Genomic DNA, 13,166 nt, shown 5'->3' on the forward strand with positions numbered 1-13,166 from the left:
AGAGCCCCTCCGCTCGCGCCTCCAGGCGCTAACCCCACACCACCGGGGCGCGAACCGGGGCGCGAACGGGGCGCGAGCGCGAGCCCCCAGGCAGGCGTGAGTGTGGTCGCGGGAGAAGAGAGAGAAAGAGCCGTTGAGCTCGCCCAAAAGAGCCGTTGGAGCTCCGAATTGTTTTAAAAAAAAACCTTAAAACCTCTGTATAATACCCGAAATTACTCTCATTTCAACCATATCAAAACACAATTTCACCTTACAAACTCTTATATAATATCCCAAACTCCTATATAATACCAAAAAATGTCTGGAAATTGGTACCCAAACCTAGATTCAGATTATATTGACGACGATTTATGGTCGTCACCAGACCAACCGATGTTTTATTCGGGGCCGCAAGAAACATCCGGCTTTCAACCATCCAACATACAACCGTCTCATAACTTTGTTGTTCCAGAGACACAAGAATCACACGGTGATGCTACGGGAGCAAGAAGACGCGTCCACCGGAAAAAACAACTTGCAACGGACGGGCCGGGACCGGCTTCGACTCCGAGGACGAAACGGAAAACCACTCCGTGGTCATCGGATGAGAAGGAAGCCTTGTGTCGGGCTTGGATAGTCATTTCTGAGGATCGGCGTTGCGGTAATTGTTTTAACGTTTTTAAAAATGATTTTTAATAAAAAAGTTAAATAAAAAAGTTAACTGGAAATCTAATTTAATTATTCATTTTGCAGCCGACTACCAAAAAAGCAAGGTTTTTTGGACAAAGGTTAGGGAGACGTTCTATACGCTCGTTGGGAGTACAGAGCGAAACGCCGATATGATTTCGGGTCGGTGGTCCGAAAGCAGAAAATTTGTCGGCTTGTTTACTAATCTTTTCAACAGGAACGCCGGTCGTATGAGACCAAGTGGCAGTGATGATTTGGCGGTTTACAATTTCACTGTCGAAGAGTGGAGGCAGGAGTGTTTGTGGAGGTATGGGATGGTGAAGACGTGGGACGATTTAAAGTTGTGGGAGAGGTTGAAAAGGTGTTCCAAGTGGGTTGAGCTGGTGGCGCCGGACCTTGATGCGGAAGTAGGGCCGAAACGGACTAAAACTAGTTCGTCTGGAGCGTATAGCACTTCCGCCGGGTCGGATTGCCGCGTTGGATTCGACCTAAACATTGCGGGGGAGGAAACGTCTTCACCGCCGAGGAGGCGGCCATTGGGAAGGGACGCCAAGGGGAAAAACCGGCTGAGGGGGGAGCCGTAAACATCGTCGATCTTGTTGAATCCCTCAATAAATTCAACAAAACCATGGAGGTGGTCTCTAATGACAAAAAGGAAAAAAGTCGAATGAGAGATTTGGACTTCCTTACAAGAGACTTCAGTAACCTAAATCCGGTCGATCAAATGCTGATGGAAAAGCAAAAGGAACGTATCCGAAAGAGGTTGATCGAAGAAGACCAAGCCGAAGAATAACAATAATGTTTTTTTAGTACTTTAATTTTTATTTTATTTTTAGATATTAATGTGTTTTTTTTTAATGTGTGTTTTTTTTAATAATTTATGAGTTTTTTTAATAATACGTTTTTTGAATATATTTATAAAAAAATAAAAAAAAATCCGCTGGAGCCCTGCTGGAGCCCCTCCACACCAGGGCCAGGGGCTCCAACGGGGGCTCCAACACCCCCTTTATCCAGTTTCTCTCTCTGCCATACGTCACAATATTATTGGCTGGAGCCCCCACTCGCGCCCCCATTAGAGCCCCCCCACACCCCTCAGCCTTATATGATTATGGCTTTATGAGCGTTGAATAGTATTTATTTACGTCGTATTTTAAGGGGATATAAGATGAAGTACAAACTTTTAGGGACTTTTTTAAATTATTTTGTAAAGTTATGAATATATTATGGCTTTAGAGGATACCTGACGGTGACTCTTTAGGTGTTTTGGAGTGAGAGGCAGGAGAAAGTAGCGAAGAGTAAACAGGTACGGGTACTGAATCGATACCAGCGTTGTCATATTAATTTGGTATCGACTTTTTTATGTTTTGTGATCAATATTGTATCGGTACTGGTATTTTCTAAATATTTGCCTTTGTTACCGGTATCAATATTTTAGGAAAATAGAAATCGAGAATTTCGATAGCAGCACCGGTCAATACCAGTTTGATACCGAGCTCATCCCTAGGCGAAAGTGATATGGAAAACATAGAGGGTGAGAAAGTATAATGTCTCTGGTGTGATTTTAACTACAAAATTGAAAAACATTGATGCCAATGTTACGTAGGTATGGGGCTCTCAATAACTTTTCTATAATAAACTCGTAATGGCTTAACTAACAATAAAATTTTTACTTAATATGTAAAGTGCTTAACGCCTTCTCGCTAGTTTTAGAGTCAATGCACTAACATTTGTTATTATTAGTATGTCTTTACCGATTTATGTTGTGCATGTTATTTCGAACTTGTAGTTATAACTTTGTATAAATATATAGATCGAATGATATAGCTTTAGACGTTTAGTCTAATTTGTAACTTTAAACCTTGATAAAATATTTGTTTTGATATAACATTATGGCGTTTGGTGTTGCATGCTTTGGACTAATAGGTTCAAACACTCTCATTGAGCTCTCCAGGAAAGTAAACGGGTATCGCGGTTGATTGGAATTTATACGAATTACTATCATGAGACAAGAAACTCAACTACCGGTGTTGGCACCCTTCCAGTTACTACATGCTCGTCACGTTTTAGAGTTACATAAAGCATTTATATTATAAATATCTTTTGTTTAAAAGATTTATGTTTCTTGCTCTATAATAAACGTTGATTGACAATGACCTTTGTATGTAAAACTTTACGTTTCTTAATTATAAAGAAACATTTCTTTTTGTAAACCTTTATAGATGAAAAGCTTAAATATATTTATAATAACTTTCCAAGGTTTAAGCTATATATTCGATTATAATCTAAGCTATGTATTGAAATGACTTAAAAATAACCCCTGCCTTAAAATGGGTAGCACTTCGACCTTACATAGTGTGTCGGGTTATGAAACTTCAAAACTCTGGAGTGGTATCGGTATGGCACATACTTTGAGAAAACGGGAATGGTTTGGTGTTTGGGATGAATAGAAATGAACTCTAAAGTATTCTATTTATATTGTTAGGAAACTTAATCAATAAGCACGAGGTGTTACTAGAACTCGGCATGTGTCATTCTTGTGATGACTCATGTTATTCTGTGATGATATGTGGCGACAGATGTCATTCCCTTTGATTAGTCATCAGCCATGTGTCATTCCATCCGATTAGTTATCAGCCATGTGTCAATTTCATCTAATTTGTCATCAACCATGTGTCGTTTTCCTATATTTATTTTAGCTAAATGATTAATTGGTACTTTAACTTCCAAAATTGTCAAAGTTCGTATTGAAATTTTTCTGTATGTTACATCCTTTTTTAATATAAAAATATGAGTGGATGAATGTGATTGGTTGGATTTAAATGTAGCCTTGAGCACTTTTGCCTGGTAATGCAACTCTAAATCATAAAAAATGTTATAGTAACTTTTCATATATGCAAAACTACTATACACCCGTCATTAAATTATATGAGTGTATAAAAATGAGAAAAATAACAAAACAAGTATTTGTGGGTAAGATAAAAATAAAAACTAGATGTGAGTTTTTTTTTAAAGAAAAAAAGAGAGAAATTTAAAAAAAATATGTTATATATAGTTAAATCGTATTCCGCAGGATAAAACATGGTTGAGAGGATAGCTTTGGTATGATTTGGTATGATTTGTGTGTTTTTGTGAATAAGAGTTTAGCTTTGGTACGATTTGTGAATAAGAGTTTAGCTTTAACACGCAGGTGTGATTTGAGGATCAAAAGATTTGTAAGCAAATAAGACATATCCATATGCTTCATCTCTATCTTGACTTTTTAATTGTGCTAACAAGATATTTTGCTCGTATTATGATTTTCCACCAAATGAATAAAGTCTGGATATTGTATAAATTCAGTTAGTTGAATGAATAGAGGAACGACATAATTTATAGAATAAAATAATTGAAAATATGACTAAGCAATGCGTACCAAGTAAATTTTATTAGTTTATGCATTCCATCATTCATGGCGGAAATATATACTATTTTATGGATTTATTTCAACTTCATTTAACATTAGAGATCGGTTTTAATGTAAACGTAAACTATCAAAAGCACGTTATCAAGTTTTAATGTCATTAATTGCATATTTAAAAATAAGAGTAAAATGAATACTATACTAGTAAAAAATCCATAAAAAAAATATTAAGGTTTATTATTTGAAATATGCGTAATAAAAGTAACCGGACATCATATAGCATCAAAAGCCAATGATCCCCAAGTTTAAGTGGTTGAGAATAAACACTCAAAGATTTTATTTAAAAACAGGAGTCAGGAGGTCTTAGGTTCAAGTTGGGCCAGAGGGTTTCTCACCTATGATGGATTTCCTCCTAACAATGTCCGGTACTTAGGTAACATAAATGACCGGATACGTAAGTGGCCCGCCAACAATTTAGATATTCAAGTGACCATTCATAAAAATATAGCATCAAAAAAGTCATTTGAGCTGGTCCCATACTTTAATACTCGGATGTGATTTAAAGGATTAAGTGAATAAAACAAGTAAGCTGTCTTCATATACGACTGAATCAAAAGTGGTTGATAGTTTATACCAACCTTGACCTTGTACTTTCAGTCTTTTCCAACAAAGGCAAAGGCAAGTCACCAAAAGTTAAAAGAAAAGTCAGAAGAAAGGTTCAATCTTTATAACATATACTTTTGAGACTCTATACTATACGGATACTTCATAAAAATACAATATTTAATAAATAATCGATATACAATAAATGATAAACATATAAAACACTATTAATACACGGTCTTTGTACATGGGTCTTTACGACAATTTTAAAATATGCAATAAACTTTTATTTTCTAGAAGGATTTTCAGGTTTTAATGCAAATTAAATAAACTGTAAAGTAAGAAAATACATTTAAAATTTTAATCAATGCACTTAGTTAGAAAAGTTATAAATAAAGAATGTTTTAGTTCTTAGAAGTATAATTTATTATTTGAATCCTTCATAAGATAGTTTAATCCGTAAATCACACATGTTTGTCATTGATTTAATTAGACCTTCAAAACTCTGGCCGTGCAAAAATGCTAAGTGCTAACAATGAAAATTATAGAATTTGTATATGACACTCTACATATACTATTTATAGAGTAAAGATCTATTCAATTTGAATTATTATGGGTATTAACTAGTATGAGAGATATGAAACAATATTTTGTTTATCTAATCTAACTATACTATTAAAGCAAGATAATTTTTCCACATGCATCATTACATGCCTCCACAATCACATAGGATACCAAGTAGATGCCATATGAGCAGTTTCTTATGTTATCAAGCCAATCAATTACATTATATTTGGAAATCCCAATAAATAAATTAGAAATATTCTAGATGAACGTATATATACAATTTCATTAAATATCCTATTAGTATATTGTAAGTTAACCTTTAAATATTTTTAAATATAATGATGTTAGCATTTCTCCTAATCGCGCGGGTCACTGTCGAATACTGTATTTAAAGAGGTTTTAAGAGATTTATGAATTGTAAAATTTTGTTTATTAATATTTATATCTTATGAATCCATAAGGTATGCTATTATGTATATTATTAAATTTAACCATTTTGTTGTATTTTTTTAACTACACTTGTATCATACGAGCTCTATCCTAGTTTTTATAGGATTATAACAAAATTTGAAGAACATACAACCTTAATAAATTTCAAACTTTAAATTAAAATCTCAAGAAATGTATATATTTTAAATAACGTTTTTTTTTTTTTTTTATAAAATAGGATATAACTAGTTAATGTACCCCGCGTGTTGCAGCAGTTCCAGGCATGGTTAACACGTTAATAAACGCATGAAGAACATGAGGCATGGATTGGAGCAACAATTAGGTTGCCAAATTACAGCTACAAAAGATGCATTTCTCACATATATGATTACAATACATTGAAGGTTGCTAGCCAAACTATAGCATAAATAGAAAAGGTTAGGTTTGTTAGTGTTAGCTACAAAACACTTAATTGTTCTTGGACTTCTTAGTTTGTCACCGTCCTTTCATGACTTTTGTCTTTTACTGCTGCTTTCAAGTTCTGTAGAGAAAGTTGCTGGTTTAGTAAGTTGTGTTTATTTACATAGTATGTGTATGTGAACGTACCTATTTAGTTATGAATTAACCTTTTTGCAGGGTTTGTTTTCGCAGCTAGTGTAGCCGGTGGCAGTGCCAAGGTTGTCGTTGATGCGTTTATGAGTACCTTGTGAGCTCGGTTCCGTAACGTTGTTTACAGCCCACAATAACACCAACTATGAAGTGCATTTGGGTTAGGACTATATACGGGTCGATATGGCCGCATGCTTCTATCATCTCCTCACACGTTGTTACAGTTTCCGCTAAAGAACCTGCACTGCAAACAACAAAGAAAATAAAGTCTTTGTATACCAAACTGCAAGTAAAAAATAATGCGAAAACAATTTCAATAACATACATTATTTGTAAACTTCACTTTGCAATGCTTTTTAAATCAAATCATAAAAAAGTAATTAGTAATCATCTAATGGTTAATAAGACATTAGTATAAGTGTAAACAGAGGGATGCTTGAGTAAAAGTATAAGGTCATCATTCATCAAAAAATATAATAAAAGCAATGTTTGTGAAACAAGCGTGTAAGATTATTATACAAAAGTTTCTAAATTAAAAGGCAACTTAAACTTGTATAACAATTTTATTCAGACTTCATGTCAAATAACACTATTAAATAATATTATAAAAACTAAACGGGTCAACACACAAATTCGTCAACTTGATTGGAACTAAAAGCTGAAAAAACACCCTCTCCTTGTGCGTATAAAGTCCTTGCACAACTTTAGATTTATATTTTTATATTTTGACATCAAAAGATGCCTCAATGCTTATAAGAGTAAAAGATCACTTAATGTCCAAGTGAAGAAAACATAGAGTATAAGGATCATAAAAAAACATAACACACAACAATCACATAAACATAAAAGATAACTTTAGCATCTGTGACCAGAAGCTGTACTAAAGCTGAAGACTGTTTAACCGAATTCTTCCACCTCCCCTACTAGTAATCCTATAACAGATATACGAAGCCCTAATTATATCAATGAATTCTCAAACTATATGATGAATGAGATGAAATACATGGACAAAAGAAAATTGCTAAAACCAAACCCCTAGTTATGCAAAAAAATGTAAGCACTATGAGACAGAAAAGGCAAGCCTTCGATTCAAAAACAAAAGGCTACATCAATGTACAAATTCACCAGTCACATCATCCCGTTGCTAGGCTTTACAAAATCAAACCCGATAATAGAAAATTCAGAACCGACAACACACAAATATTACACCCAGAGCTGACTGCAACTAACGAGCCACCCCTGAATAGGTTGCTACTTACACTCTCACCCGACAACACAAATAAGAGGCAAACCACATAAAATATACACTTGAAAAATTGCAACTCTAAAACAAACATCGCAACCCAATTTCATAAATTTGAGACGGGGTTGTTAACCGAGGCTCAGGTCCGCTACAGAGAAGAGAGAGCGTGTCTGATCAATTTAGGGTTTTTGTGGGAAGGAAAACCAATTAAGATTGTTTTAAAAGCAGACACATATGAAAGGCAAAGACACTTGCTAAATGAAAAATGAGAAAACCATGATACATACACTAAAGCCCAGAGTACAATAGTTGACTGCACAATTCTTCCATAATTGTTATTATATAAATTACAAATTTTAAATATTTAAAAAAAAGGTGAATATTAAATTAAAAAATTTTTAATCATAAATTTTAATAATATTAAACATGCATGGCTTGACAATTTTTTATTATCTGTCTTTTTTTATAGGTTATTATAATTATTATCATAAGTTTATTAAAAATGATGAGATTTAATATAAGAGTGACAGTTAGCAAAACATGCGGCTTTTTTATTAGAGAGTATAGATTTTACTCATTTTAATTCATATGTCTAAAGAAATTGAGATGCCATTAACAAAACATGCGGCTTTTTATTAAAGAGTATAGATTTGACTCATTTACGTTTGTGCATAATTATTGCGAAGACATATACCCTCGGTCATATGTCACGTGCCACATTCTGGTAGCTTCTTATCCTTCACACGCTAATTTTGTTTTGTACACTAACTCACCTCTCTCTCTATATGTATGCATGCATGGGTATACACACATGATAAAGAATATAAGGTACGATTTCTTAGCTCACATGTTAAGACATGAGATAGTACTTTAGCGTCACACACAATATATGACATGTGAAATGGATGTTAACGGAAAACATGCATGCTCCTCTTGTGAAGCTGCTACCTACACGTCTTCGTACTAAAATCCAACCAAAATAATCAATTAATGTGTTCCAAAAGTGTTTTTAACATCTACAACTTTCCACACTAATCATTAAAATTATTAGCATTTGGTTGCTCACAAAGAGGTGGCAATATGAATGGGTTGAATTATATAATATATTGTTCCCGGTAATTATACTAACTTTGAATGACTTATAACCATTAGATTGGTCTGAGATGAAATCTGGACGTTTGAAGTCCTGTAATTTCTTCTAGAAGCAGAGGTTACTATCAGTTACATAGCTTGCGGTTTTATGTTCAAGTTCCTTTTTCTCCGGCGTCCTTCCCAGTATCTTCTCTCCCACTCCCACACCCACGTTTAGGGTTTCTATTCCCTATTTAACACCCTTTCTTCCTCAATTCCTATCACAAATTCATTTCTTAAATACAAACGGTTACGACTGCTGACCACGGAATCGCTCTTCCTTCTGCTGTGGTGTGGAATGTAATCAAAGCAGGTCTAGTCTGTACTATCTCGAATTGTTATTTGATTTGTGGCTGATTAGGTGGTTTTAATGTGATTTTGCTTTATATAGTTATGTAATTGTAGACGTGGAGGAGCAAGCAGCGAAAATTTCATGTTTCCGGCACATATAGAGCCTGACGGTAATTAATAATGCATTTATTGAGTCATCTAAATGAACATATTCAAGTAGGTTATTTTTCTAATCCTGATTGCATATTTCTTAAAAATATTTTATGGTAAATTAAAAATCAGGAGTCCATCGATTTCTTTCAGTGGCAAATAGCTAGAGGCTTTTTGGGTCAAGGCCATAAGGCTTTTGAAGGTACTGACAACATCAAATGTTGATCACTTCAGAGTCTTCTTGTGGGATTATGCTTTATGTGATATGTTTATTTTCTTCAATTATTGAAATTGAATTCCCTACTTTTGCTTGCAGATAAAGTTGAACAACAGAAAGTTACTAGATGGAATGTTGTTGGAGATATGTGGCGTGCCATCTCACACATTTACAACTGTTTGCTTTATTATTGACAAACCAGACAAGCAATCATTTGAGCAAATTAAAAAGAAAGTGGTTGGTGATTTGATTTAAAATTTATGACTCTTATTATTCCATCTCTTACTTATTGTTATTAGATTGTAGAGAAGGGGTTAAATACTGAAATGGTGGAGAACCGATAATCGTTAGAACTTAGCAGTTATCATTAGAATTTAAAAAAGAAGGAAGTGAGTTTCAGAAAAACAATTCATCAAATCAAGCATTGAGTGATTTAGAGAAATTCCAAGCTTTGGACAATGCAAGAATCAAGATGTGTGAACAAAGTGGTTCTTGATTTGAGTTTAGCAAGAGGACTTCATTATTATTATTACTCGTGACATATATGAAGTTGTTTTCAAAGGCACTACACAGGTCTTAATGTTATATTTTCATTTTCTTCATTTGCTTGATATAACCGTTTTGACCATATCTCATGTTTATGAGTTTCCAGGTTAGTTCAACTGTTGCGGGTGGACGGTATGATAATTTGGGGGGTTTTCTTTTAAACATTTGTATGCATCAGTGTCAGTCTTTACAATAATGGAATACAAACAAAAAGACAGGAACCGGGGTAAAAGAAAAAACAAGAGCAAATCATTAGTCTATATTTCGTTTCGGGCCTCTTTTTAAACATGTTTGTGTGGTTTTAAAGATGGTTCTAGCCAGTGAGCAATGAGCATACTTGGGAATGACTTATTGTTGGGATGCAAAGCAGAGTTCATGGTGAATAAACAGTTAATCAATCACTTTGACCGAGCCAAAGAGTTTGGGATAAAATGGATGCCGAGTGTAGGTGATATAAAGAAATTAAAGAAGGAATTGCAAAGCTAAAAAAATAGGCAGGCGAATGTTGAGCAAGAGGATCCTAGAAGCAATTTTGTTAATAAGCTTATAAGACTTATTCACACTTAGGTAACCTAATAACGGCAATACGTTCACTGATTTATATTCGTTTTTATATCTTTAATAAATGGTCAACTTTTTTCCTATTGAATACAATTGGGAATGATTTGTTATGGTGTGTTTAGTTTAAAGGGTCTGAGGTTGACTCGTGTTGGTTAATTTGTGTTTTCCAATGGCTTTTCTCTCCTCTTAATCATGAAAGTCTTGCAAAATGGGCTGGTCAGGTCTGGCTCGTAACTGCTCAAAATGGTTTTGGATTACAAAGGGCTGTAAGTAAAATGATATCTTTTATCATTTTAAACTAAGTATTAAGATTGATCTGATCAAAATGAGTTATATCTAAAATGAATTCAAGTTAATATGGGTGCCTATAAAAAATTATGTTGAAATAAGTTATGCCAGACAATTATGAGGTAAAAATGATAAAAGGAAATCATGGATCTCAATCGTTGGATCAGTTTTCTAGTTTGTGTTGTAATATCGTTTTAAACAAATACTAATTTTTATAGAATGCATATTAATATGATTATGACATCATATTAAACTGCCTGGCCATCGGACGGGTATAAAACTAGTTAGATTGGATGATGGTCAAAATAGGCTTGGATAAAGATGAATATGAGTCAAGATGTGACATTCGTCAATTTCGGGTCTTGTTTGTATTCGTTTTTGTATTTGTTTATTATGTAAACCGACCCGATTTGTAAACCGAAGCTTATGTTATAATCAAAATAATGGATTTATGTTACAATATTGTTTCACACTTGTTGGGTCTTGAAAACATCCTATTTTTATTTATTTATTTATTTATTTTTTTTTGATGTTTTGTGTTTTTGTCTTGATCCATTTTGCATGAAAACTCTTGTGTCTCACACCCATATTTGACCACCAACATTACCCTATATATACACCACCTTTCCTCTTCATTTTCCCTTGCTACAACTCCAAAAAAAAAAAAAACTATCTCAAACATCAAAGATTCAAGGTTATCTTCTTAAGTGTTCTTAAAGGATTTTGGTCTTTCATCTTAATTAGTTTATGTAGCCTTATTAATACTTGTTTATGGTTGTGCAACATATATATAATATACACCCCTTATTTACCTTTGGTAGTTACTTCTCCGATTCCGGTCGGTGAGGTTTCGGACCCCATAAGGCAAGGCTTCATGGAGGACTTCGTGTCCTTGATATATATACATCTATATAACTTGTTCATACATATTAATCTTGCTTATTTTAGTTTGTTGGTCATGTTTACAAGTTCCATGGTTATGGGTTTTTAAGAGTCTATGCTTCGGTTTAACCGTAAATAGCTCTAAACCGTAAACCGAACTTTGTTACTAGTTTTGTTTGTTTAAACATACTTAGTGTTAGATCTAAGTTTCTAAAATCATTTTTTACAAATTCTACGGTTATGGGTTTGTAGAATCTTACCTCGGTCTTAACCCGAAACACGATCCGAACCGAAAACCGAACTTTTGTTTAAAGACTTTATTGTTAACTTTTGGTATTTTTTTATTTGTACATTATTATACAAGTTATTTAGTGTTTGGACATGTGGAAACCATCTATGAACTTGTTGTAAGATGGAAACCGAACCAAACCGATTCTTGCTCGCTTAAGACACACAAGTGTGTTTTTTTTAGCCATCAAGACTTGTATATTTCTTTAAAAATAGTTACAAATTGATTTTTAAATATTTTCTTAAGTACTTGGAAATGTTGGATCCAACTTGATCTCATAACAAAGTTTGGACCGATAAAACCGAACACTCGCTTAACGTGCGTTGTTAGTTCTAAAACAATGGAACTACATACTTGGTTAAGTCTTATTAAATTTTATTGAGTTATCTCATAACATTCAATATTTTGGAAAGTTGACTTTGGGTTTGACCAATTATCAAGACCCGAACCGACAACCCGAACACTCGATAAAAAAACCCGTTTTAGTATCTTTATTCCAAAGGGATTTGCATTCTTGCATTTTACCCACCTTATTACTTAACATAGGTTGAGTAAATATTAAGGTTAGATACTTTAACCCGGTTTCGAGCAAACTTACATTTTTAAAGGGTTATTATTATAAATTCTTAAATAGTCACATTTTAAACCTTAAACTTTAATTATTTACATTTCTCAACATTTATTTTGTTTAAAGACCTTCAAGACAACCTTTCTAAATTCAAGACTTCTTTTCTTTTTAGGCATTGTGCGCTAAACTCGTCGTTCCGACAAATCTCCAAATTATTATCTTTCAAGTTTACTACTTGAAGGTGAGTACTTCATACCCCATTTTCCATCTTTTATTTTGGGGGTGACATTTCATACTTATTCAACAAAATGCTTTATATTTGAATCTTAAACCACAAACGTAGTTGTATACTTTACCTAAATAATTGCTCGATTTGGTGTTCTATGCTTATATGCCTATGTGTTTATCGCTTTTGGTTGGTGGAACTATAAAATCCTAGACTATTTGGCATCCCCTTATAGCAAGGTGTCGTTAACGTAATGCAATTAACGATAACTATAAAATCCTAGACTATTTGGCATCCCCTTATAGCTAGGTGTCGCTAATGTGTTTAGCGATATCTATTTATCCAAATTACCACTTTTATTTATCGTTTCGTATGCAAGTTTTGTTGCTATCTTTATTATATACTAATATGATTAAACTTATGAATTGCTCACCGACCTTTGTGTTGACAAACTTTATTTTATGAAATGTTGCAGGTTTGCGTCTTGGTTGATTTATGAT

Source organism: Bidens hawaiensis, unplaced genomic scaffold (assembly GCF_021521415.1).
Source record: "Bidens hawaiensis isolate Kalapana, Puna unplaced genomic scaffold, B.hawaiensis_p1.1 tig00006617_1, whole genome shotgun sequence".
In the NCBI taxonomy this organism is placed as follows: domain Eukaryota; kingdom Viridiplantae; phylum Streptophyta; class Magnoliopsida; order Asterales; family Asteraceae; genus Bidens; species Bidens hawaiensis.